The sequence below is a fragment of the Camelus bactrianus genome, chromosome 2, assembly GCF_048773025.1.
Source record: "Camelus bactrianus isolate YW-2024 breed Bactrian camel chromosome 2, ASM4877302v1, whole genome shotgun sequence".
Classification (NCBI taxonomy): domain Eukaryota; kingdom Metazoa; phylum Chordata; class Mammalia; order Artiodactyla; family Camelidae; genus Camelus; species Camelus bactrianus.
This window is the reverse complement of record NC_133540.1, coordinates 4,303,806-4,330,893: the sequence shown is the minus strand read 5'-3', so window position 1 is coordinate 4,330,893 and position 27,088 is coordinate 4,303,806.

Below are 27,088 nucleotides of genomic sequence, written 5' to 3'. Positions count from 1 at the left end.
TGGAACACGGCTGACTGTGTGGGGGAGGTTCGGGGCCGCCCTCCACGCAGCTGCCTGGTGTCACAGGTGTTCCCTGGCAGGGGGTAGTCCGCTAATTACCTCCCCTGTCCATGGGGAGGCACTAGATGCTACCTGCTTTTCCAGCCCAACCCCCGCCTTTCCCCGGCAGCCCGCACTGGGAGGGACTCGGGGAAGACACTCGAAGGGCTCCTAGGAGATCCCGTGTGCTGCAGACAGAAGAAGGAACCCCCCCACACTCAGAATTCCGGAACACGGATGACTGTGTGGGGGAGGTTCGGAGCCGCCCTCCACGCAGCTGCCTGGTGTCACAGGGGTTCCCTCGCAAGGGGAAGTCCGCTAATTACCTCCCCTGTCCAGGGGGAGGCACTAGATGCTACCTGCTTTTCCAGACCAACCCCCGCCTTTCCCCGGCAGCCCGCACTGAGAGGGACTCGGGGAAAACACTCGAAGGGCTCCTAGGAGATCCCGTGTGCTGCAGACAGAAGAAGGAACCCCCCCACACTCAGAATTCCGGAACACGGGTGACTGTGTGGGGGAGGTTCGGGGCCGCCCTCCACGCAGCTGCCTGGTGTCACAGGTGTTCCCTCGCAAGGGGAATTCCGCTAATTACCTCCCCTCTCCATGGGGAGGCACTAGATGCTACCTGCGTTTCCAGCCAAACCCCCGCCTTTCCCCGGCAGCCCGCACTGGGAGGGACTCGGGGAAGACACTCGAAGGGCTCCTAGGAGAACCCGGGTGCTGCAGACAGAAGACGGAACCTCCCCACACTCAGAATTCCGGAATACGGCTGACTGTGTGGGGGAGGTTCGGGGCCGCCCTCCACGCAGCTGCCTGGTGTCACAGGTGTTCCCTGGCAGGGCGTAGTCCGCTAATTACCTCCCCTGTCCATGGGGAGGAACTAGATGCTACCTGCTTTTCCAGCCCAACCCCCGCCTTTCCCCGGCAGCCCGCACTGGAAGGGACTCGGGGAAGACACTCGAAGGGCTCCTAGGAGATCCCGTGTGCTGCAGACAGAAGAAGGAACCCCCCCACACTCAGAAATCCGGAACACGGGTGACTGTGAGGGGGAGGTTCAGAGCCGCCCTCCACGCAGCTGCCTGGTGTCACAGGTGTTCCCTGGCAGGGTGTTGTCCGCTAATTACCTCCCCTGTCCATGAGGAGGCACTAGATGCTACCTGCGTTTCCAGCCCAACCCCCGCCTTTCCCCGGCAGCCCGCACTGGGAGGGACTCGGGGAAGACACTCGAAGGGCTCCTAGGAGATCCCGGGTGCTGCAGACAGAAGACGGAACCTCCCCACACTCAGAATTCCGGAACACGGGTGACTGTGTGGGGGAGGTTCGGGGCCGCCCTCCACGCAGCTGCCTGGTGTCACAGGTGTTCCCTGGCAGGGGGAAGTCCGCTAATTACCTCCCCTGTCCTGGGGGAGGCACTAGATGCTACCTGCTTTTCCAGCCCAACCCCCGCCTTTCCCCGGCAGCCCGCACTGGGAGAGACTCGGGGAAGACACTCGAAGGGCTCCTAGGAGATCCCGGGTGCTGCAGACAGAAGACGGAACCTCCCCACACTCAGAATTCCGGAACACGGCCGACTGTGTGGGGGAGGTTTGGGGCCGCCCTCCACGAAGATGCCTGGTGTCACAGGTGTTCCCTGGCAGGGGGAAGTCCGCTAATTATCTCCCTTGTCCATGGGGAGGCACTAGATGCTACCTGCTTTTCCAGCCCAACCCCCGCCTTTCCCCGGCAGCCCGCACTGGGAGGGACTGGGGGAAGACACTCGAATGGCTCCTAGGAGAACCCGGGTGCTGCAGACAGAAGACGGAACCTCCCCACACTCAGAATTCCGGAACACGGCTGACTGTGTGGGGGAGGTTCGGGGCCGCCCTCCACGCAGCTGCCTTGTGTCACAGGTGTTCCCTCGCAAGGGGAAGTCCGCTAATTACCTCCCTGGTCCATGGGGAGGCACTAGATGCTACCTGCGTTTCCAGCCAAACCCCCGCCCTTCCCCGGCAGCCCGCACTGGGAGGGACTCGGGGAAGACACTCGAAGGGCTCCTAGGAGAACCTGTGTGCTGCAGACAGAAGACGGAACCTCCCCACACTCAGAATTCCGGAAAATGGCTGACTGTGTGGGGGAGGTTCGGGGCCGCCCTCCACGCAGCTTCCTGGTGTCACAGGTGTTCCCTGGCAGGGGGTAGTCCGCTACTTACCTCCCCTGTCCATGGGGAGGCACTAGATGCTACCTGCGTTTCCAGCCCAACCCCCGCCTTTCCCCGGCCGCCCGCACAGGGAGGGACTCGGGGAACACACTCGAAGGGCTCCTAGGAGAACCCGGGTGCTGCAGACAGAAGACGGAACCTCCCCACACTCAGAATTCCGGAACACGGATGACTGTGTGGGGGAGGTTTAGGGCCGCCCCCCACGCAGCTTCCTGGTGTCACAGGTGTTCCCTCGCAAGGGGAAGTCCGCTAATTACCTCCCCTGTCCATGGGGAGGAACTAGATTCTACCTGCGTTTCCAGCCAAACCCCCGCCTTTCCCCGGCAGCCCGCACTGGGAGGGACTCGGGGAAGACACTCGAAGGGCTCCTAGGAGATCCCGTGTGCTGCAGACAGAAGAAGGAACCCCCCCACACTCAGAAATCCGGAACAAGGGTGACTGTGAGGGGGAGGTTCGGGGCCGCCCTCCACGCAGCTGCCTGGTGTCACAGGTGTTCCCTGGCAGGGGGTAGTCCGCTAATTACCTCCCCAGTCCATGGGGAGGCACTAGATTCTACCTGCGTTTCCAGCACAACCCCCTCCTTTCCCCGGCAGCCCGCACTGGGAGGGACTCGGGGAAGACACTCGAAGGGCTCCTAGGAGAACCCGGGTGCTGCAGACAGAAGACGGAACCTCCCCACACTCAGAATTCCGGAATACGGCTGACTGTGTGGGGGAGGTTCGGGGCCGCCCTCCACGCAGCTGCCTGTTGTCACAGGTGTTCCCTGGCAGGGCGTAGTCCGCTAATTACCTCCCCTGTCCATGGGGAGGAACTAGATGCTACCTGCTTTTCCAGCCCAACCCCCGCCTTTCCCCGGCAGCCCGCACTGGAAGGGACTCGGGGAAGACACTCGAAGGGCTCCTAGGAGATCCCGTGTGCTGCAGACAGAAGAAGGAACCCCCCCACACTCAGAAATCCGGAACACGGGTGACTGTGAGGGGGAGGTTCAGAGCCGCCCTCCACGCAGCTGCCTGGTGTCACAGGTGTTCCCTGGCAGGGTGTTGTCCGCTAATTACCTCCCCTGTCCATGAGGAGGCACTAGATGCTACCTGCGTTTCCAGCCCAACCCCCGCCTTTCCCCGGCAGCCCGCACTGGGAGGGACTCGGGGAAGACACTCGAAGGGCTCCTAGGAGATCCCGGGTGCTGCAGACAGAAGACGGAACCTCCCCACACTCAGAATTCCGGAACACGGGTGACTGTGTGGGGGAGGTTCGGGGCCGCCCTCCACGCAGCTGCCTGGTGTCACAGGTGTTCCCTGGCAGGGGGAAGTCCGCTAATTACCTCCCCTGTCCTGGGGGATGCACTAGATGCTACCTGCTTTTCCAGCCCAACCCCCGCCTTTCCCCGGCAGCCCGCACTGGGAGAGACTCGGGGAAGACACTCGAAGGGCTCCTAGGAGATCCCGGGTGCTGCAGACAGAAGACGGAACCTCCCCACACTCAGAATTCCGGAACACGGCCGACTGTGTGGGGGAGGTTTGGGGCCGCCCTCCACGAAGATGCCTGGTGTCACAGGTGTTCCCTGGCAGGGGGAAGTCCGCTAATTATCTCCCTTGTCCATGGGGAGGCACTAGATGCTACCTGCTTTTCCAGCCCAACCCCCGCCTTTCCCCGGCAGCCCGCACTGGGAGGGACTGGGGGAAGACACTCGAATGGCTCCTAGGAGAACCCGGGTGCTGCAGACAGAAGACGGAACCTCCCCACACTCAGAATTCCGGAACACGGCTGACTGTGTGGGGGAGGTTCGGGGCCGCCCTCCACGCAGCTGCCTTGTGTCACAGGTGTTCCCTCGCAAGGGGAAGTCCGCTAATTACCTCCCTGGTCCATGGGGAGGCACTAGATGCTACCTGCGTTTCCAGCCAAACCCCCGCCCTTCCCCGGCAGCCCGCACTGGGAGGGACTCGGGGAAGACACTCGAAGGGCTCCTAGGAGAACCTGTGTGCTGCAGACAGAAGACGGAACCTCCCCACACTCAGAATTCCGGAAAATGGCTGACTGTGTGGGGGAGGTTCGGGGCCGCCCTCCACGCAGCTTCCTGGTGTCACAGGTGTTCCCTGGCAGGGGGTAGTCCGCTACTTACCTCCCCTGTCCATGGGGAGGCACTAGATGCTACCTGCGTTTCCAGCCCAACCCCCGCCTTTCCCCGGCCGCCCGCACAGGGAGGGACTCGGGGAACACACTCGAAGGGCTCCTAGGAGAACCCGGGTGCTGCAGACAGAAGACGGAACCTCCCCACACTCAGAATTCCGGAACACGGATGACTGTGTGGGGGAGGTTTAGGGCCGCCCCCCACGCAGCTTCCTGGTGTCACAGGTGTTCCCTCGCAAGGGGAAGTCCGCTAATTACCTCCCCTGTCCATGGGGAGGAACTAGATTCTACCTGCGTTTCCAGCCAAACCCCCGCCTTTCCCCGGCAGCCCGCACTGGGAGGGACTCGGGGAAGACACTCGAAGGGCTCCTAGGAGATCCCGTGTGCTGCAGACAGAAGAAGGAACCCCCCCACACTCAGAAATCCGGAACAAGGGTGACTGTGAGGGGGAGGTTCGGGGCCGCCCTCCACGCAGCTGCCTGGTGTCACAGGTGTTCCCTGGCAGGGGGTAGTCCGCTAATTACCTCCCCAGTCCATGGGGAGGCACTAGATTCTACCTGCGTTTCCAGCACAACCCCCTCCTTTCCCCGGCAGCCCGCACTGGAAGGGACTGGGGGAAGACACTCGAAGGGCTCCTAGGAGATCCCGTGTGCTGCAGACAGAAGGAACCCCCCCACACTCAGAATTCCGGAACACGGGTGACTGTGTGGTGGAGGTTCGGGGCCGCCCTCCACGCAGCTGCCTGGTGTCACAGGTGTTCCCTCGCAAGGGGAATTCCGCTAATTACCTCCCCTCTCCATGGGGAGGCACTAGATGCTACCTGCGTTTCCAGCCTAACCCCCGCCTTTCCCCGGCAGCCCGCACTGGGAGGGACTCGGGGAAGACACTCGAAGGGCTCTTAGGAGAACCCGGGTGCTGCAGACAGAAGACGGAACCTCCCCACACTCAGAATTCCGGAATACGGATGACTGTGTGGGGGAGGTTTAGAGCCGCCCCCCACGAAGCTTCCTGGTGTCACAGGTGTTCCCTCGCAAGGGGAAGTCCGCTAATTACCTCCCCTGTCCATGGGGAGGAACTAGATGCTACCTGCGTTTCCAGCCAAACCCCCGCCTTTCCCCGGCATCCCGCAATGGGAGGGACTCGGGGAAGACACTCGAAGGGCTCCTAGGAGATCCCGTGTGCTGCAGACAGAAGAAGGAACCCCCCCACACTCAGAAATCCGGAACAAGGGTGACTGTGAGGGGGAGGTTCAGAGCCGCCCTCCACGCAGCTGCCTGGTGTCACAGGTGTTCCCTGGCAGGGTGATGTCCGCTAATTACCTCCCCTGTCCAGGGGGAGGCACTAGATGCTACCTGCTTTTCCAGACCAACCCCCGCCTTTCCCCGGCAGCCCGCACTGAGAGGGACTCGGGGAAAACACTCGAAGGGCTCCTAGGAGATCCCGTGTGCTGCAGACAGAAGAAGGAACCCCCCCACACTCAGAATTCCGGAACACGGGTGACTGTGTGGGGGAGGTTCGGGGCCGCCCTCCACGCAGCTGCCTGGTGTCACAGGTGTTCCCTCGCAAGGGGAATTCCGCTAATTACCTCCCCTCTCCATGGGGAGGCACTAGATGCTACCTGCGTTTCCAGCCAAACCCCCGCCTTTCCCCGGCAGCCCGCACTGGAGGGACTCGGGGAAGACACTCGAAGGGCTCCTAGGAGAACCCGGGTGCTGCAGACAGAAGACGGAACCTCCCCACACTCAGAATTCCGGAATACGGCTGACTGTGTGGGGGAGGTTCGGGGCCGCCCTCCACGCAGCTGCCTGGTGTCACAGGTGTTCCCTGGCAGGGCGTAGTCCGCTAATTACCTCCCCTGTCCATGGGGAGGAACTAGATGCTACCTGCTTTTCCAGCCCAACCCCCGCCTTTCCCCGGCAGCCCGCACTGGAAGGGACTCGGGGAAGACACTCGAAGGGCTCCTAGGAGATCCCGTGTGCTGCAGACAGAAGAAGGAACCCCCCCACACTCAGAAATCCGGAACACGGGTGACTGTGAGGGGGAGGTTCAGAGCCGCCCTCCACGCAGCTGCCTGGTGTCACAGGTGTTCCCTGGCAGGGTGTTGTCCGCTAATTACCTCCCCTGTCCATGAGGAGGCACTAGATGCTACCTGCGTTTCCAGCCCAACCCCCGCCTTTCCCCGGCAGCCCGCACTAGGAGGGACTCGGGGAAGACACTCGAAGGGCTCCTAGGAGATCCCGGGTGCTGCAGACAGAAGACGGAACCTCCCCACACTGAGAATTCCGGAACACGGATGACTGTGTGGGGGAGGTTTAGGGCCGCCCCCCACGCAGCTGCCTGGTGTCACAGGTGTTCCCTCGCAAGGGGAAGTCCGCTAATTACCTCCCCTGTCCATGGGGAGGAACTAGATGCTACCTGCTTTTCCAGCCAAACCCCCGCCTTTCCCCGGCAGCCCGCACTGGGAGGGACTCGGGGAAGACACTCGAAGGGCTCCTAGGAGATCCCGTGTGCTGCAGACAGAAGAAGGAACCCCCCCACACTCAGAAATCCGGAACAAGGGTGACTGTGAGGGGGAGGTTCGGGGCCGCCCTCCATGCAGCTGCCTGGTGTCACAGGTGTTCCCTGGCAGGGGGTAGTCCGCTAATTACCTCCCCAGTCCATGGGGTGGCACTAGATTCTACCTGCGTTTCCAGCACAACCCCCTCCTTTCCCCGGCAGCCCGCACTGGGAGGGACTGGGGGAAGACACTCGAAGGGCTCCTAGGAGATCCCGTGTGCTGCAGACAGAAGAAGGAACCCCCCCACACTCAGAATTCCGGAACACGGGTGACTGTGTGCGGGAGGTTCGGGGCCGCCCTCCACGCAGCTGCCTGGTGTCACAGGTGTTCCCTCGCAAGGGGAATTCCGCTAATTACCTCCCCTCTCCATGGGGAGGCACTAGATGCTACCTGCGTTTCCAGCCAAACCCCCGCCTTTCCCCGGCAGCCCGCACTGGGAGGGACTCGGGGAAGACACTCGAAGGGATCCTAGGAGATCCCGTGTGCTGCAGACAGAACACGGAACCCCCCCACACTCAGAAATCCGGAACAAGGGTGACTGTGAGGGGGAGGTTCAGAGCCGCCCTCCACGCAGCTGCCTGGTGTCACAGGTGTTCCCTGGCAGGGTGATGTCCGCTAATTACCTCCCCTGTCCAGGGGGAGGCACTAGATGCTACCTTCTTTTCCAGCCCAACCCCCACCTTTCCACGGCAGCCCGCACTGGGAGGGACTGGGGGAAGACACTCGAAGGGCTCCTAGGATAACCCGGGTGCTGCAGACCGAAGACGGAACCTCCCCACACTCAGAATTCCGGAACAAGGGTGACTGTGTGGGGATGTTTAGGGCCGCCCTCCACGCAGCTTCCTGGTGTCACAGGTGTTCCCTCGCAAGGGGAAGTCCGCTAATTACCTCCCCTGTCCAGGGGGAGGCACTAGATGTTACCTGCGTTTCCAGCCCAACCCCCGCATTTCCCCGGCAGCCCGCACTGGGAGGGACTCGGGGAAGACACTCGAAGGGCTCCTAGGATATCCCGGGTGCTGCAGACAGAAGACGGAACCTCCCCACACTCAGAATTCCGGAACACGGCCGACTGTGTGGGGGAGGTTTGGGGCCGCCCTCCACGAAGATGCCTGGTGTCACAGGTGTTCCCTGGCAGGGGGAAGTCCGCTAATTATCTCCCCTGTCCAGGGGGAGGCACTAGATGCTACCTGCTTTTCCAGCCAAATCCCCGCCTTTCCCCTGTAGCCCGCACTGGGAGGGACTCGGGGAAGACACTCGAAGGGCTCCTAGGAGATCCCGGGTGCTGCAGACAGAAGACGGAACCTCCCCACACTCAGAATACCGGAACACGGCCGACTGTGTGGGGGAGGTTTGGGGCCGCCCTCCACGAAGACGCCTGGTGTCACAGGTGTTCCCTGGCAGGGGGAAGTCCGCTAATTATCTCCCTTGTCCATGGGGAGGCACTAGATGCTACCTGCTTTTCCAGCCCAACCCCCGCCTTTCCCCGGCAGCCCGCACTGGGAGGGACTGGGGGAAGACACTCGAATGGCTCCTAGGAGAACCCGGGTGCTGCAGACAGAAGACGGAACCTCCCCACACTCAGAATTCCGGAACACGGCTGACTGTGTGGGGGAGGTTCGGGGCCGCCCTCCACGCAGCTGCCTTGTGTCACAGGTGTTCCCTCGCAAGGGGAAGTCCGCTAATTACCTCCCTGGTCCATGGGGAGGCACTAGATGCTACCTGCGTTTCCAGCCAAACCCCCGCCTTTCCCCGGCAGCCCGCACTGGGAGGGACTCGGGGAAGACACTCGAAGGGCTCCTAGGAGATCCCGTGTGCTGCAGACAGAAGAAGGAACCCCCCCACACTCAGAATTCCGGAACACGGGTGACTGTGTGGGGGAGGTTCGGGGCCGTCCTCCACGCAGCTGCCTGGTGTCACAGGTGTTCCCTCGCAAGGGGAATTCCGCTAATTACCTCCCCTCTCCATGGGGAGGCACTAGATGCTACCTGCGTTTCCAGCCAAACCCCCGCCTTTCCCCGGCAGCCCGCACTGGGAGGGACTCGGGGAAGACACTCGAAGGGCTCCTAGGAGAACCCGGGTGCTGCAAACAGAAGAAGGAACCCCCCCACACTCAGAAATCCGGAACACGGGTGACTGTGAGGGGGAGGTTCAGAGCCGCCCTCCACGCAGCTGCCTGGTGTCACAGGTGTTCCCTGGCAGGGTGTTGTCCGCTAATTACCTCCCCTGTCCATGAGGAGGCACTAGATGCTACCTGCGTTTCCAGCACAACCCCCGCCTTTCCCCGGCAGCCCGCACTGGGAGGGACTCGGGGAAGACACTCGAAGGGCTCCTAGGAGATCCCGGGTGCTGCAGACAGAAGACGGAACCTCCCCACACTCAGAATTCCGGAACACGGGTGACTGTGTGGGGGAGGTTCGGGGCCGCACTCCACGCAGCTGCCTGGTGTCACAGGTGTTCCCTGGCAGGGGGAAGTCCGCTAATTACCTCCCCTGTCCTGGGGGAGGCACTAGATGCTACCTGCTTTTCCAGCCCAACCCCCGCCTTTCCCCGGCAGCCCGCACTGGGAGGGACTCGGGGAAGACACTCGAAGGGCTCCTAGGAGATCCCGGGTGCTGCAGACAGAAGACGGAACCTCCCCACACTCAGAATTCCGGAACACGGCCGACTGTGTGGGGGAGGTTTGGGGCCGCCCTCCACGAAGATGCCTGGTGTCACAGGTGTTCCCTGGCAGGGGGAAGTCCGTTAATTATCTCCCTTGTCCATGGGGAGGCACTAGATGCTACCTGCTTTTCCAGCCCAACCCCCGCCTTTCCCCGGCAGCCCGCACTGGGAGGGACTGGGGGAAGACAGTCGAATGGCTCCTAGGAGAACCCGGGTGCTGCAGACAGAAGACGGAACCTCCCCACACTCAGAATTCCGGAACACGGCTGACTGTGTGGGGGAGGTTCGGGGCCGCCCTCCACGCAGCTGCCTTGTGTCACAGGTGTTCCCTCGCAAGGGGAAGTCCGCTAATTACCTCCCTGGTCCATGGGGAGGCACTAGATGCTACCTGCGTTTCCAGCCAAACCCCCGCCTTTCCCCGGCAGCCCGCACTGGGAGGGACTCGGGGAAGACACTCGAAGGGCTCCTAGGAGAACCTGGGTGCTGCAGACAGAAGACGGAACCTCCCCACACTCAGAATTCCGGAAAATGGCTGACTGTGTGGGGGAGGTTCGGGGCCGCCCTCCACGCAGCTGCCTGGTGTCACAGGTGTTCCCTGGCAGGGGGTAGTCCGCTAATTACCTCCCCTGTCCATGGGGAGGCACTAGATGCTACCTGCGTTTCCAGCCCAACCCCCGCCTTTCCCCGGCCGCCCGCACAGGGAGGGACTCGGGCAACACACTCGAAGGGCTCCTAGGAGAACCCGGGTGCTGCAGACAGAAGACGGAACCTCCCCACACTCAGAATTCCGGAACACGGATGACTGTGTGGGGGAGGTTTAGGGCCGCCCCCCACGCAGCTTCCTGGTGTCACAGGTGTTCCCTCGCAAGGGGAAGTCCGCTAATTACCTCCCCTGTCCATGGGGAGGAACTAGATGCTACCTGCGTTTCCAGCCAAACCCCCGCCTTTCCCCGGCAGCCCGCACTGGGAGGGACTCGGGGAAGACACTCGAAGGGCTCCTAGGAGATCCCGTGTGCTGCAGACAGAAGAAGGAACCCCCCCACACTCAGAAATCCGGAACAAGGGTGACTGTGAGGGGGAGGTTCGGGGCCGCCCTCCACGCAGCTGCCTGGTGTCACAGGTGTTCCCTGGCAGGGGGTAGTCCGCTAATTACCTCCCCAGTCCATGGGGAGGCACTAGATTCTACCTGAGTTTCCAGCACAACCCCCTCCTTTCCCCGGCAGCCCGCACTGGAAGGGACTGGGGGAAGACACTCGAAGGGCTCCTAGGAGATCCCGTGTGCTGCAGACAGAAGGAACCCCCCCACACTCAGAATTCCGGAACACGGGTGACTGTGTGGGGGAGGTTCGGGGCCGCCCTCCACGCAGCTGCCTGGTGTCACAGGTGTTCCCTCGCAAGGGGAATTCCGCTAATTACCTCCCCTCTCCATGGGGAGGCACTAGATGCTACCTGCTTTGCCAGCCTAACCCCCGCCTTTCCCCTGCAGCCCGCACTGGGAGGGACTCGGGGAAGACACTCGAAGGGCTCTTAGGAGAACCCGGGTGCTGCAGACAGAAGACGGAACCTCCCCACACTCAGAATTCCGGAATACGGATGACTGTGTGGGGGAGGTTTAGGGCCGCCCCCCACGAAGCTTCCTGGTGTCACAGGTGTTCCCTCGCAAGGAGAAGTCCGCTAATTACCTCCCCTGTCCATGGGGAGGAACTAGATGCTACCTGCGTTTCCAGCCAAACCCCCGCCTTTCCCCGGCAGCCCGCACTGGGAGGGACTCGGGGAAGACACTCGAAGGGCTCCTAGGAGATCCCGTGTGCTGCAGACAGAAGAAGGAACCCCCCCACACTCAGAAATCCGGAACAAGGGTGACTGTGAGGGGGAGGTTCAGAGCCGCCCTCCACGCAGCTGCCTGGTGTCACAGGTGTTCCCTGGCAGGGTGATGTCCGCTAATTACCTCCCCTGTCCAGGGGGAGGCACTAGATGCTACCTGCTTTTCCAGCCCAACCCCCACCTTTCCCCGGCAGCCCGCACTGGGAGGGACTGGGGGAAGACACTCGAAGGGCTCCTAGGAGAACCCGGGTGCTGCAGACAGAAGACGGAACCTCCCCACACTCAGAATTCCGGAACAAGGGTGACTGTGTGGGGAAGTTTAGGGCCGCCCTCCACGCGCTTCCTGGTGTCACAGGTGTTCCCTCGCAAGGGGAAGTCCGCTAATTACCTCCCCTGTCCAGGGGGAGGCACTAGATACTACCTGCGTTTCCAGCCCAACCCCCGCCTTTCCCCGGCAGCCCGCACTGGGAGGGACTCTGGGAAGACACTCGAAGGGCTCCTAGGAGATCCCGGGTGCTGCAGACAGAAGACGGAACCTCCCCACACTCAGAATTCCGGAACACGGCCGACTGTGTGGGGGAGGTTTGGGGCCGCCCTCCACGAAGATGCCTGGTGTCACTGGTGTTCCCTGGCAGGGGGAAGTCCGCTAATTATCTCCCCTGTCCAGGGGGAGGCACTAGATGCTACCTGCTTTTCCAGCCCAACCCCCGCCTTTCCCCGGTAGCCCGCACTGGGAGGGACTCGGGGAAGACACTCGAAGGGCTCCTAGGAGATCCCGGGTGCTGCAGACAGAAGACGGAACCTCCCCACACTCAGAATTCCGGAACACGGCTAACTGTGTGGGGGAGGTTTGGGGCCGCCCTCCACGAAGATGCCTGGTGTCACAGGTGTTCCCTGGCAGGGGGAAGTCCGCTAATTATCTCCCTTGTCCATGGGGAGGCACTAGATGCTACCTGCTTTTCCAGCCCAACCCCCGCCTTTCCCCGGTAGCCCGCACAGGGAGGGACTCGGGGAAGACACTCGAAGGGCTCCTAGGAAATCCCGGGTGCTGCAGACAGAAGACGGTACCTCCCCACACTCAGAATTCCGGAACACGGCTGACTGTGTGGGGGAGGTTCGGGGCCGCCCTCCACGCAGCTGCCTGGTGTCACAGGTGTTCCCTGGCAGGGGGTAGTCCGCTAATTACCTCCCCTGTCCATGGGGAGGCACTAGATGCTACCTGCGTTTCCAGCCCAACCCCCGCCTTTCCCCGGCCGCCCGCACAGGGAGGGACTCGGGGAACACACTCGAAGGGCTCCTAGGAGAACCCGGGTGCTGCAGACAGAAGACGGAACCTCCCCACACTCAGAATTCCGGAACACGGATGACTGTGTGGGGGAGGTTTAGGGCCGCCCCCCACGCAGCTTCCTGGTGTCACAGGTGTTCCCTCGCAAGGGGAAGTCCGCTAATTACCTCCCTTGTCCATGGGGAGGAACTAGATGCTACCTGCTTTTCCAGCCAAACCCCCGCCTTTCCCCGGCAGCCCGCACTGGGAGGGACTCGGGGAAGACACTCGAAGGGCTCCTAGGAGATCCCGTGTGCTGCAGACAGAAGAAGGAACCCCCCCACACTCAGAAATCCGGAACAAGGGTGACTGTGAGGGGGAGGTTCGGGGCCGCCCTCCACGCAGCTGCCTGGTGTCACAGGTGTTCCCTGGCAGGGGGTAGTCCGCTAATTACCTCCCCAGTCCATGGGGAGGCACTAGATTCTACCTGCGTTTCCAGCACAACCCCCTCCTTTCCCCGGCAGCCCGCACTGGGATGGACTCGGGGAAGACACTCGAAGGGCTCCTAGGAGATCCCGGGTGCTGCAGACAGAAGACGGTACCTCCCCACACTCAGAATTCCGGAACACGGCTGACTGTGTGGGGGAGGTTCGGGGCCGCCCTCCACGCAGCTGCCTGGTGTCACAGGTGTTCCCTGGCAGGGGGTAGTCCGCTAATTACCTCCCCTGTCCATGGGGAGGAACTAGATGCTACCTGCTTTTCCAGCCCAACCCCCGCCTTTCCCCGGTAGCCCGCACTGGGAGGGACTCGGGGAAGACACTCGAAGGGCTCCTAGGAAATCCCGGGTGCTGCAGACAGAAGACGGTACCTCCCCACACTCAGAATTCCGGAACACGGCTGACTGTGTGGGGGAGGTTCGGGGCCGCCCTCCACGCAGCTGCCTGGTGTCACAGGTGTTCCCTGGCAGGGGGTAGTCCGCTAATTACCTCCCCTGTCCATGGGGAGGCACTAGATGCTACCTGCGTTTCCAGCCCAACCCCCGCCTTTCCCCGGCCGCCCGCACAGGGAGGGACTCGGGGAACACACTCGAAGGGCTCCTAGGAGAACCCGGGTGCTGCAGACAGAAGACGGAACCTCCCCACACTCAGAATTCCGGAACACGGATGACTGTGTGGGGGAGGTTTAGGGCCGCCCCCCACGCAGCTTCCTGGTGTCACAGGTGTTCCCTCGCAAGGGGAAGTCCGCTAATTACCTCCCCTGTCCATGGGGAGGAACTAGATGCTACCTGCTTTTCCAGCCAAACCCCCGCCTTTCCCCGGCAGCCCGCACTGGGAGGGACTCGGGGAAGACACTCGAAGGGCTCCTAGGAGATCCCGTGTGCTGCAGACAGAAGAAGGAACCCCCCCACACTCAGAAATCCGGAACAAGGGTGACTGTGAGGGGGAGGTTCGGGGCCGCCCTCCACGCAGCTGCCTGGTGTCACAGGTGTTCCCTGGCAGGGGGTAGTCCGCTAATTACCTCCCCTGTCCATGGGGAGGCACTAGATGCTACCTGCGTTTCCAGCCCAACCCCCGCCTTTCCCCGGCCGCCCGCACAGGGAGGGACTCGGGGAACACACTCGAAGGGCTCCTAGGAGAACCCGGGTGCTGCAGACAGAAGACGGAACCTCCCCACACTCAGAATTCCGGAACACGGATGACTGTGTGGGGGAGGTTTAGGGCCGCCCCCCACGCAGCTTCCTGGTGTCACAGGTGTTCCCTCGCAAGGGGAAGTCCGCTAATTACCTCCCCTGTCCATGGGGAGGAACTAGATGCTACCTGCTTTTCCAGCCAAACCCCCGCCTTTCCCCGGCAGCCCGCACTGGGAGGGACTCGGGGAAGACACTCGAAGGGCTCCTAGGAGATCCCGTGTGCTGCAGACAGAAGAAGGAACCCCCCCACACTCAGAAATCCGGAACAAGGGTGACTGTGAGGGGGAGGTTCGGGGCCGCCCTCCACGAAGCTGCCTGGTGTCACAGGTGTTCCCTGGCAGGGGGTAGTCCGCTAATTACCTCCCCAGTCCATGGGGAGGCACTAGATTCTACCTGCGTTTCCAGCACAACCCCCTCCTTTCCCCGGCAGCCCGCACTGGGAGGGACTGGGGGAAGACACTCGAAGGGCTCCTAGGAGATCCCGTGTGCTGCAGACAGAAGAAGGAACCCCCCCACACTCAGAAATCCGGAACAAGGGTGACTGTGAGGGGGAGGTTCAGAGCCGCCCTCCACGCAGCTGCCTGGTGTCACAGGTGTTCCCTGGCAGGGTGATGTCCGCTAATTACCTCCCCTGTCCAGGGGGAGGCACTAGATGCTACCTGCTTTTCCAGCCCAACCCCCACCTTTCCACGGCAGCCCGCACTGGGAGGGACTGGGGGAAGACACTCGAAGGGCTCCTAGGAGAACCCGGGTGCTGCAGACAGAAGACGGAACCTCCCCACACTCAGAATTCCGGAACACGGATGACTGTGTGGGGGAGGTTTAGGGCCGCCCCCCACGCAGCTTCCTGGTGTCACAGGTGTTCCCTCGCAAGGGGAAGTCCGCTAATTACCTCCCCTGTCCATGGGGAGGAACTAGATGCTACCTGCTTTTCCAGCCAAACCCCCGCCTTTCCCCGGCAGCCCGCACTGGGAGGGACTCGGGGAAGACACTCGAAGGGCTCCTAGGAGATCCCGTGTGCTGCAGACAGAAGAAGGAACCCCCCCACACTCAGAAATCCGGAACAAGGGTGACTGTGAGGGGGAGGTTCGGGGCCGCCCTCCACGCAGCTGCCTGGTGTCACAGGTGTTCCCTGGCAGGGGGTAGTCCGCTAATTTCCTCCCCAGTCCATGGGGAGGCACTAGATTCTACCTGCGTTTCCAGCACAACCCCCTCCTTTCCCCGGCAGCCCGCACTGGGAGGGACTGGGGGAAGACACTCGAAGGGCTCCTAGGAGATCCCGTGTGCTGCAGACAGAAGACGGAACCCCCCCACACTCAGAATTCCGGAACACGGGTGACTGTGTGGGGGAGGTTCGGGGCCGCCCTCCACGCAGCTGCCTGGTGTCACAGGTGTTCCCTCGCAAGGGGAATTCCGCTAATTACCTCCCCTCTCCATGGGGAGGCACTAGATGCTACCTGCGTTTCCAGCCAAACCCCCGCCTTTCCCCGGCAGCCCGCACTGGGAGGGACTCGGGGAAGACACTCGAAGGGCTCCTAGGAGATCCCGTGTGCTGCAGACAGAAGAAGGAACCCCCCCACACTCAGAAATCCGGAACAAGGGTGACTGTGAGGGGGAGGTTCAGAGCCGCCCTCCACGCAGCTGCCTGGTGTCACAGGTGTTCCCTGGCAGGGTGATGTCCGCTAATTACCTCCCCTGTCCAGGGGGAGGCACTAGATGCTACCTGCTTTTCCAGCCCAACCCCCACCTTTCCACGGCAGCCCGCACTGGGAGGGACTGGGGGAAGACACTCGAAGGGCTCCTAGGAGAACCCGGGTGCTGCAGACAGAAGACGGAACCTCCCCACACTCAGAATTCCGGAACACGGCCGACTGTGTGGGGGAGGTTTGGGGCCGCCCTCCACGAAGATGCCTGGTGTCACAGGTGTTCCCTGGCAGGGGGAAGTCCGCTAATTATCTCCCCTGTCCAGGGGGAGGCACTAGATGCTACCTGCTTTTCCAGCCCAACCCCCGCCTTTCCCCGGTAGCCCGCACTGGGAGGGACTCGGGGAAGACACTCGAAGGGCTCCTAGGAGATCCCGGGTGCTGCAGACAGAAGACGGAACCTCCCCACACTCAGAATACCGGAACACGGCCGACTGTGTGGGGGAGGTTTGGGGCCGCCCTCCACGAAGATGCCTGGTGTCACAGGTGTTCCCTGGCAGGGGGAAGTCCGCTAATTATCTCCCTTGTCCATGGGGAGGCACTAGATGCTACCTGCTTTTCCAGCCCAACCCCCGCCTTTCCCCGGCAGCCCGCACTGGGAGGGACTGGGGGAAGACACTCGAATGGCTCCTAGGAGAACCCGGGTGCTGCAGACAGAAGACGGAACCTCCCCACACTCAGAATTCCGGAACACGGCTGACTGTGTGGGGGAGGTTCGGGGCCGCCCTCCACGCAGCTGCCTTGTGTCACAGGTGTTCCCTCGCAAGGGGAAGTCCGCTAATTACCTCCCTGGTCCATGGGGAGGCACTAGATGCTACCTGCGTTTCCAGCCAAACCCCCGCCTTTCCCCGGCAGCCCGCACTGGGAGGGACTCGGGGAAGACACTCGAAGGGCTCCTAGGAGATCCCGTGTGCTGCAGACAGAAGAAGGAACCCCCCCACACTCAGAATTCCGGAACACGGGTGACTGTGTGGGGGAGGTTCGGGGCCGCCCTCCACGCAGCTGCCTGGTGTCACAGGTGTTCCCTCGCAAGGGGAATTCCGCTAATTACCTCCCCTCTCCATGGGGAGACACTAGATGCTACCTGCGTTTCCAGCCAAACCCCCGCCTTTCCCCGGCAGCCCGCACTGGGAGGGACTCGGGGAAGACACTCGAAGGGCTCCTAGGAGAACCCGGGTGCTGCAGACAGAAGACGGAACCTCCCCACACTCAGAATTCCGGAATACGGCTGACTGTGTGGGGGAGGTTCGGGGCCGCCCTCCACGCAGCTACCTGGTGTCACAGGTGTTCCCTGGCAGGGCGTAGTCCGCTAATTACCTCCCCTTTCCATGGGGAGGAACTAGATGCTACCTGCTTTTCCAGCCCAACCCCCGCCTTTCCCCGGTAGCCCGCACTGGGAGGGACTCGGGGAAGACACTCGAAGGGCTCCTAGGAGATCCCGGGTGCTGCAGAAAGAAGACGGTACCTCCCCACACTCAGAATTCCGGAACACGGCTGACTGTGTGGGGGAGGTTCGGGGCCGCCCTCCACGCAGCTGCCTTGTGTCACAGGTGTTCCCTCGCAAGGGGAAGTCCGCTAATTACCTCCCTGGTCCATGGGGAGGCACTAGATGCTACCTGAGTTTCCAGCCAAACCCCCGCCTTTCCCCGGGAGCCCGCACTGGGAGGGACTCGGGGAAGACACACGAAGGGCTCCTAGGAGATCCCGTGTGCTGCAGACAGAAGAAGGAACCCCCCCACACTCAGAATTCCGGAACACGTGTGACTGTGTGGGGGAGGTTCGGAGCCGCCCTCCACGCAGCTGCCTGGTGTCACAGGGGTTCCCTCGCAAGGGGAAGTCCGCTAATTACCTCCCCTGTCCAGGGGGAGGCACTAGATGCTACCTGCTTTTCCAGCCCAACCACCGCCTTTCCCCTGCAGCCCGCACTGGGAGGGACTCGGGTAAGACACTCGAAGGGCTCCTAGGAGATCCCGTGTGCTGCAGACAGAAGAAGGAACCCCCCCACACTCAGAAATCCGGAACAAGGGTGACTGTGAGGGGGAGGTTCAAAGCCGCCCTCCACGCAGCTGCCTGGTGTCACAGGTGTTCCCTGGCAGGGGGTAGTCCGCTAATTACCTCCCCTGTCCATGGGGAGGCACTAGATGCTACCTGCGTTTCCAGCCCAACCCCCGCCTTTCCCCGGCCGCCCGCACAGGGAGGGACTCGAGGAACACACTCGAAGGGCTCCTAGGAGAACCCGGGTGCTGCAGACAGAAGACGGAACCTCCCCACACTCAGAATTCCGGAACACGGATGACTGTGTGGGGGAGGTTTAGGGCCGCCCCCCACGCAGCTTCCTGGTGTCACAGGTGTTCCCTCGCAAGGGGAAGTCCGCTAATTACCTCCCCTGTCCATGGGGAGGAACTAGATGCTACCTGCGTTTCCAGCCAAACCCCCGCCTTTCCCCGGCAGCCCGCACTGGGAGGGACTCGGGGAAGACACTCGAAGGGCTCCTAGGAGATCCCGTGTGCTGCAGACAGAAGAAGGAACCCCCCCACACTCAGAAATCCGGAACAAGGGTGACTGTGAGGGGGAAGTTCGGGGCCGCCCTCCACGCAGCTGCCTGGTGTCACAGGTGTTCCCTGGCAGGGGGTAGTCCGCTAATTACCTCCCCAGTCCATGGGGAGGCACTAGATTCTACCTGAGTTTCCAGCACAACCCCCTCCTTTCCCCGGCAGCCCGCACTGGAAGGGACTGGGGGAAGACACTCGAAGGGCTCCTAGGAGATCCCGTGTGCTGCAGACAGAAGGAACCCCCCCACACTCAGAATTCCGGAACACGGGTGACTGTGTGGGGGAGGTTCGGGGCCGCCCTCCACGCAGCTGCCTGGTGTCACAGGTGTTCCCTGGCAGGGGGAAGTCCGCTAAATATCTCCCTTGTCCATGGGGAGGCACTAGATGCTACCTGCGTTGCCAGCCTAACCCCCGCCTTTCCCCGGCAGCCCGCACTGGGAGGGACTCGGGGAAGACACTCGAAGGGCTCTTAGGAGATCCCGGGTGCTGCAGACAGAAGACGGAACCTCCCCACACTCAGAATTCCGGAATACGGATGACTGTTTGGGGGAGGTTTAGGGCCGCCCCCCACGAAGCTTCCTGGTGTCACAGGTGTTCCCTGGCAGGGTGATGTCCGCTAATTACCTCCCCTGTCCAGGGGGAGGCACTAGATGCTACCTGCTTTTCCAGCCAAACCCCCGCTTTTCCCCGGCAGCCCGCACTGGGAGGGACTCGGGGAAGACACTCGAACGGCTCCTAGGAGATCCCGTGTGCTGCAGACAGAAGAAGGAACCCCCCCACACTCAGAAATCCGGAACAAGGGTGACTGTGAGGGGGAGGTTCAGAGCCGCCCTCCACGCAGCTGCCTGGTGTCACAGGTGTTCCCTGGCAGGGTGATGTCCGCTAATTACCTCCCCTGTCCAGGGGGAGGCACTAGATGCTACCTGCTTTTCCAGCCCAACCCCCACCTTTCCCCGGCAGCCCGCACTGGGAGGGACTGGGGGAAGACACTCGAAGGGCTCCTAGGAGAACCCGGGTGCTGCAGACAGAAGACGGAACCTCCCCACACTCAGAATTCCGGAACAAGGGTGATTGTGTGGGGAAGTTTAGGGCCGCCCTCCACGCGCTTCCTGGTGTCACAGGTGTTCCCTCGCAAGGGGAAGTCCGCTAATTACCTCCCCTGTCCAGGGGGAGGCACTAGATACTACCTGCGTTTCCAGCCCAACCCCCGCCTTTCCCCGGCAGCCCGCACTGGGAGGGACTCGGGGAAGACACTCGAAGGGCTCCTAGGAGATCCCGGGTGCTGCAGACAGAAGACGGAACCTCCCCACACTCAGAATTCCGGAACACGGCCGACTGTGTGGGGGAGGTTTGGGGCCGCCCTCCACGAAGATGCCTGGTGTCACAGGTGTTCCCTGGCAGGGGGAAGTCCGCTAATTATCTCCCCTGTCCAGGGGGAGGCACTAGATGCTACCTGCTTTTCCAGCCCAACCCCCGCCTTTCCCCGGTAGCCCGCACTGGGAGGGACTCGGGGAAGACACTCGAAGGGCTCCTAGGAGATCCCGGGTGCTGCAGACAGAAGACGGAACCTCCCCACACTCAGAATTCCGGAACACGGCCAACTGTGTGGGGGAGGTTTGGGGCCGCCCTCCACGAAAATGCCTGGTGTCACAGGTGTTCCCTGGCAGGGGGAAGTCCGCTAATTATCTCCCTTGTCCATGGGGAGGCACTAGATGCTACCTGCTTTTCCAGCCCAACCCCCGCCTTTCCCCGGCAGCCCGCACTGGGAGGGACTGGGGGAAGACACTCGAATGGCTCCTATGAGAACCCGGGTGCTGCAGACAGAAGACGGAACCTCCCCACACTCAGAATTCCGGAACACGGCTGACTGTGTGGGGGAGGTTCGGGGCCGCCCTCCACGCAGCTGCCTTGTGTCACAGGTGTTCCCTCGCAAGGGGAAGTCCGCTAATTACCTCCCTGGTCCATGGGGAGGCACTAGATGCTACCTGCGTTTCCAGCCAAACCCCCGCCTTTCCCCGGCAGACCGCACTGGGAGGGACTCGGGGAAGACACTCGAAGGGCTCCTAGGAGAACCTGGGTGCTGCAGACAGAAGACGGAACCTCCCCACACTCAGAATTCCGGAACACGGCTGACTGTGTGGGGGAGGTTCGGGGCCGCCCTCCACGCAGCTGCCTGGTGTCACAGGTGTTCCCTGGCAGGGGGTAGTCCGCTAATTACCTCCCCTGTCCATGGGGAGGCACTAGATGCTACCTGCGTTTCCAGCCCAACCCCCGCCTTTCCCCGGCCGCCCGCACAGGGAGGGACTCGGGGAACACACTCGAAGGGCTCCTAGGAGAACACGGGTGCTGCAGACAGAAGACGGAACCTCCCCACACTCAGAATTCCGGAACACGGGTGACTGTGTGGGGGAGGTTTAGGGCCGCCCCCCACGCAGCTTCCTGGTGTCACAGGTGTTCCCTCGCAAGGGGAAGTCCGCTAATTACCTCCCATGTCCATGGGGAGGCACTAGATGCTACCTGCGTTTCCAGCCAAACCCCCGCCTTTCCCCGGCAGCCCGCACTAGGAGGGACTCGGGGAAGACACTCGAAGGGCTCCTAGGAGAACCCGGGTGCTGCAGACAGAAGACGGAACCTCCCCACACTCAGAATTCCGGAATACGGATGACTGTGTGGGGGAGGTTTAGGGCCGCCCCCCACGCAGCTTCCTGGTGTCACAGGTGTTCCCTCGCAAGGGGAATTCCGCTAATTACCTCCCATGTCCATGGGGAGGAACTAGATGCTACCTGGGTTTCCAGCCAAACCCCCGCCTTTCCCCGGCAGCCCGCACTGGGAGGTACTCGGGGAAGACACTCGAAGGGCTCCTAGGAGATCCCGTGTGCTGCAGACAGAAGAAGGAACCCCCCCACACTCAGAAATCCGGAACAAGGGTGACTGTGAGGGGGAGGTTCAGAGCCGCCCTCCACGCAGCTGCCTGGTGTCACAGGTGTTCCCTGGCAGGGTGATGTCCGCTAATTACCTCCCCTGTCCAGGGGGAGGCACTAGATGCTACCTGCTTTTCCAGCCCAACCCCCACATTTCCCCGGCAGCCCGCACTGGGAGGGACTGGGGGAAGACCCTCGAAGGGCTCCTAGGAGAACCCGGGTGCTGCAGACAGAAGACGGAACCTCCCCACACTCAGAATTCCGGAACAAGGGTGACTGTGTGGGGAAGTTTAGGGCCGCCCTCCACGCAGCTTCCTGGTGTCACAGGTGTTCCCTCGCAAGGGGAAGTCCGCTAATTACCTCCCCTGTCCAGGGGGAGGCACTAGATGCTACCTGCGTTTCCAGCCCAACCCCCGCCTTTCCCCGGCAGCCCGCACTGGGAGGGACTCGGGGAAGACACTCGAAGGGCTCCTAGGAGATCCCGGGTGCTGCAGACAGAAGACGGTACCTCCCCACACTCAGAATACCGGAACACGGCTGACTGTGTGGGGGAGGTACGGGGCCGCCCTCCACGCAGCTGCCTTGTGTCACAGGTGTTCCCTCGCAAGGGGAAGTCCGCTAATTACCTCCCTGGTCCATGGGGAGGCACTAGATGCTACCTGCGTTTCCAGCCAAACCCCCGCCTTTCCCCGGCAGCCCGCACTGGGAGGGACTGGGGGAAGACACTCGAAGGGCTCCTAGGAGATCCCGTGTGCTGCAGACAGAAGACGGTACCTCCCCACACTCAGAATTCGGGAACACGGCTGACTGTGTGGGGGAGGTTCGGGGCCGCCCTCCACGCAGCTGCCTGGTGTCACAGGTGTTCCCTGGCAGGGGGTAGTCCGCTAATTACCTCCCCTGTCCATGGGGAGGAACTAGATGCTACCTGCTTTTCCAGCCCAACCCCCGCCTTTCCCCGGTAGCCCGCACTGGGAGGGACTCGGGGAAGACACTCGAAGGGCTCCTAGGAAATCCCGGGTGCTGCAGACAGAAGACGGTACCTCCCCACACTCAGAATTCCGGAACACGGCTGACTGTGTGGGGGAGGTTCGGGGCCGCCCTCCACGCAGCTGCCTGGTGTCACAGGTGTTCCCTGGCAGGGGGTAGTCCGCTAATTACCTCCCCTGTCCATGGGGAGGCACTAGATGCTACCTGCGTTTCCAGCCCAACCCCCGCCTTTCCCCGGCCGCCCGCACAGGGAGGGACTCGGGGAACACACTCGAAGGGCTCCTAGGAGAACCCGGGTGCTGCAGACAGAAGACGGAACCTCCCCACACTCAGAATTCCGGAACACGGATAACTGTGTGGGGGAGGTTTAGGGCCGCCCCCCACGCAGCTTCCTGGTGTCACAAGTGTTCCCTCGCAAGGGGAAGTCCGCTAATTACCTCCCCTGTCCATGGGGAGGAACTAGATGCTACCTGCTTTTCCAGCCAAACCCCCGCCTTTCCCCGGCAGCCCGCACTGGGAGGGACTCGGGGAAGACACTCGAAGGGCTCCTAGGAGATCCCGTGTGCTGCAGACAGAAGAAGGAACCCCCCCACACTCAGAAATCCGGAACAAGGGTGACTGTGAGGGGGAGGTTCGGGGCCGCCCTCCACGCAGCTGCCTGGTGTCACAGGTGTTCCCTGGCAGGGGGTAGTCCGCTAATTACCTCCCCAGTCCATGGGGAGGCACTAGATTCTACCTGCGTTTCCAGCACAACCCCCTCCTTTCCCCGGCAGCCCGCACTGGGAGGGACTGGGGGAAGACACTCGAAGGGCTCCTAGGAGATCCCGTGTGCTGCAGACAGAAGAAGGAACCCCCCACACTCAGAATTCCGGAACACGGGTGACTGTGTGGGGGAGGTTCGGGGCCGCCCTCCACGCAGCTGCCTGGTGTCACAGGTGTTCCCTCGCAAGGGGAATTCCGCTAATTACCTCCCCTCTCCATGGGGAGGCACTAGATGCTACCTGCGTTTCCAGCCAAACCCCCGCCTTTCCCCGGCAGCCCGCACTGGGAGGGACTCGGGGAAGACACTCGAAGGGCTCCTAGGAGATCCCGTGTGCTGCAGACAGAAGAAGGAACCCCCCCACACTCAGAAATCCGGAACAAGGGTGACTGTGAGGGGGAGGTTCAGAGCCGCCCTCCACGCAGCTGCCTGGTGTCACAGGTGTTCCCTGGCAGGGTGATGTCCGCTAATTACCTCCCCTGTCCAGGGGGAGGCACTAGATGCTACCTGCTTTTCCAGCCCAACCCCCACCTTTCCACGGCAGCCCGCACTGGGAGGGACTGGGGGAAGACACTCGAAGGGCTCCTAGGAGAACCCGGGTGCTGCAGACAGAAGACGGAACCTCCCCACACTCAGAATTCCGGAACAAGGGTGACTGTGTGGGGAAGTTTAGGGCCGCCCTCCACGCAGCTTCCTGGTGTCACAGGTGTTCCCTCGCAAGGGGAAGTCCGCTAATTACCTCCCCTGTCCAGGGGGAGGCACTAGATGTTACCTGCGTTTCCAGCCAAACCCCCGCATTTCCCCGGCAGCCCGCACTGGGAGGGACTCGGGGAAGACACTCGAAGGGCTCCTTGGAGATCCCGGGTGCTGCAGACAGAAGACGGAACCTCCCCACACTCAGAATTCCGGAACACGGCCGACTGTGTGGGGGAGGTTTGGGGCCGCCCTCCACGAAGATGCCTGGTGTCACAGGTGTTCCCTGGCAGGGGGAAGTCCGCTAATTATCTCCCCTGTCCAGGGGGAGGCACTAGATGCTACCTGCTTTTCCAGCCCAACCCCCGCCTTTCCCCGGTAGCCCGCACTGGGAGGGACTCGGGGAAGACACTCGAAGGGCTCCTAGGAGATCCCGGGTGCTGCAGACAGAAGACGGAACCTCCCCACACTCAGAATACCGGAACACGGCCGACTGTGTGGGGGAGGTTTGGGGCCGCCCTCCACGAAGATGCCTGGTGTCACAGGTGTTCCCTGGCAGGGGGAAGTCCGCTAATTATCTCCCTTGTCCATGGGGAGGCACTAGATGCTACCTGCTTTTCCAGCCCAACCCCCGCCTTTCCCTGGCAGCCCGCACTGGGAGGGACTGGGGGAAGACACTCGAATGGCTCCTAGGGGAACCCGGGTGCTGCAGACAGAAGACGGAACCTCCCCACACTCAGAATTCCGGAACACGGCTGACTGTGTGGGGGAGGTTCGGGGCCGCCCTCCACGCAGCTGCCTGGTGTCACAGGTGTTCCCTCGCAAGGGGAATTCCGCTAATTACCTCCCTGGTCCATGGGGAGGCACTAGATGCTACCTGCGTTTCCAGCCAAACCCCCGCCTTTCCCCGGCAGCCCGCACTGGGAGGGACTCGGGGAAGACACTCGAAGGGCTCCTAGGAGAACCCGGGTGCTGCAGACAGAAGACGGAACCTCCCCACACTCAGAATTCCGGAATACGGCTGACTGTGTGGGGGAGGTTCGGGGCCGCCCTCCACGCAGCTACCTGGTGTCACAGGTGTTCCCTGGCAGGGCGTAGTCCGCTAATTACCTCCCCTTTCCATGGGGAGGCAATAGATGCTACCTGCTTTTCCAGCCCAACCCCCGCCTTTCCCCGGTAGCCCGCACTGGGAGGGACTCGGGGAAGACACTCGAAGGGCTCCTAGGAGATCCCGGGTGCTGCAGAAAGAAGACGGTACCTCCCCACACTCAGAATTCCGGAACACGGCTGACTGTGTGGGGGAGGTTCGGGGCCGCCCTCCACGCAGCTGCCTTGTGTCACAGGTGTTCCCTCGCAAGGGGAAGTCCGCTAATTACCTCCCTGGTCCATGGGGAGGCACTAGATGCTACCTGAGTTTCCAGCCAAACCCCCGCCTTTCCCCGGGAGCCCGCACTGGGAGGGACTCGGGGAAGACACTCGAAGGGCTCCTAGGAGATCCCGTGTGCTGCAGACAGAAGAAGGAACCCCCCCACACTCAGAATTCCGGAACACGTGTGACTGTGTGGGGGAGGTTCGGAGCCGCCCTCCACGCAGCTGCCTGGTGTCACAGGGGTTCCCTCGCAAGGGGAAGTCCGCTAATTACCTCCCCTGTCCTGGGGGAGGCACTAGATGCTACCTGCTTTTCCAGCCCAACCACCGCCTTTCCCCTGCAGCCCGCACTGGGAGGGACTCGGGTAAGACACTCGAAGGGCTCCTAGGAGATCCCGTGTGCTGCAGACAGAAGAAGGAACCCCCCCACACTCAGAAATCCGGAACACGTGTGACTGTGAGGGGGAGGTTCAAAGCCGCCCTCCACGCAGCTGCCTGGTGTCACAGGTGTTCCCTGGCAGGGTGATGTCCGCTAATTACCTCCCCTGTCCAGGGGGAGGCACTAGATGCTACCTGCTTTTCCAGCCCAACCCCCACCTTTCCCCGGCAGCCCGCACTGGGAGGGACTGGGGGAAGACACTCGAAGGGCTCCTAGGAGAACCCGGGTGCTGCAGACAGAAGACGGAACCTCCCCACACTCAGAATTCCGGAACAAGGGTGACTGTGTGGGGAAGTTTATGGCCGCCCTCCACGCGCTTCCTGGTGTCACAGGTGTTCCCTCGCAAGGGGAAGTCCGCTAATTACCTCCCCTGTCCAGGGGGAGGCACTAGATGCTACCTGCGTTTCCAGCCCAACCCCCGCCTTTCCCCGGAAGCCCGCACTGGGAGGGACTCGGGGAAGACACTCGAAGGGCTCCTAGGAGATCCCGGGTGCTGCAGACAGAAGACGGAACCTCCCCACACTCAGAATTCCGGAACACGGCCGACTGTGTGGGGGAGGTTTGGGGCCGCCCTCCACGAAGATGCCTGGTGTCACAGGTGTTCCCTGGCAGGGGGAAGTCCGCTAATTATCTCCCCTGTCCAGGGGGAGGCACTAGATGCTACCTGCTTTTCCAGCCCAACCCCCGCCTTTCCCCGGTAGCCCGCACTGGGAGGGACTCGGGGAAGACACTCGAAGGGCTCCTAGGAGATCCCGGGTGCCGCAGACAGAAGACGGAACCTCCCCACACTCAGAATTCCGGAACACGGCCGACTGTGTGGGGGAGGTTTGGGGCCGCCCTCCACGAAGATGCCTATGTCACAGGTGTTCCCTGGCAGGTGGAAGTCCGCTAATTATCTCCCTTGTCCATGGGGAGGCACTAGATGCTACCTGCTTTTCCAGCCCAACCCCCGCCTTTCCCCGGCAGCCCGCACTGGGAGGGACTGGGGGAAGACACTCGAATGGCTCCTAGGAGAACCCGGGTGCTGCAGACAGAAGACGGAACCTCCCCACACTCAGAATTCCGGAACACGGCTGACTGTGTGGGGAAGGTTCGGGGCCGACCTCCACGCAGCTGCCTTGTGTCACAGGTGTTCCCTCGCAAGGGGAAGTCCGCTAATTACCTCCCTGGTCCATGGGGAGGCACTAGATGCTACCTGCGTTTCCAGCCAAACCCCCGCCTTTCCCCGGCAGCCCGCACTGGGAGGGACTCGGGGAAGACACTCGAAGGGCTCCTAGGAGAACCTGGGTGCTGCAGACAGAAGACG